Source organism: Pterocles gutturalis, unplaced genomic scaffold (genome assembly GCF_000699245.1).
Source record: "Pterocles gutturalis isolate BGI_N339 unplaced genomic scaffold, ASM69924v1 scaffold26652, whole genome shotgun sequence".
NCBI classification, from domain to species: Eukaryota; Metazoa; Chordata; class Aves; order Pterocliformes; family Pteroclidae; genus Pterocles; species Pterocles gutturalis.
In genome coordinates this window covers 4,308-4,639 of record NW_010113564.1, presented here as the reverse complement: position 1 = coordinate 4,639, position 332 = coordinate 4,308, and positions in this window count along the sequence as shown.

Sequence of the window (332 nt, the reverse complement as noted above, 5' to 3'; positions counted from 1 at the left end):
GCGCAGAGGGGGCCGGAGAGGAGCGTGTGGGATGATGATGGTGTTGATGCTGCTGATGGTATGGGAAAAAATTAGAGATGATCTGTAGGGAAGAGCTTGGGATGGAAAAATGTGCTCAGGGTGGGGGGTCGGGGTCACCATGTGGGTGGTAGCACCCATGGGTGCTGAGGGGGTCCCATGGCTGGTTGCAGAGCCCAAGTGCAGGAGGGGGAGAGCCCCTTGGGGAAAAGCAAAGGGCAAAGCCCACGGTTGTTCCCCAGCTTTGGCGTGTCTTGGTTTTGGCTGTTGTCACCAGGCAGCCACTCTCCTGCCCAGGTTGGGGGCTGCTGCCC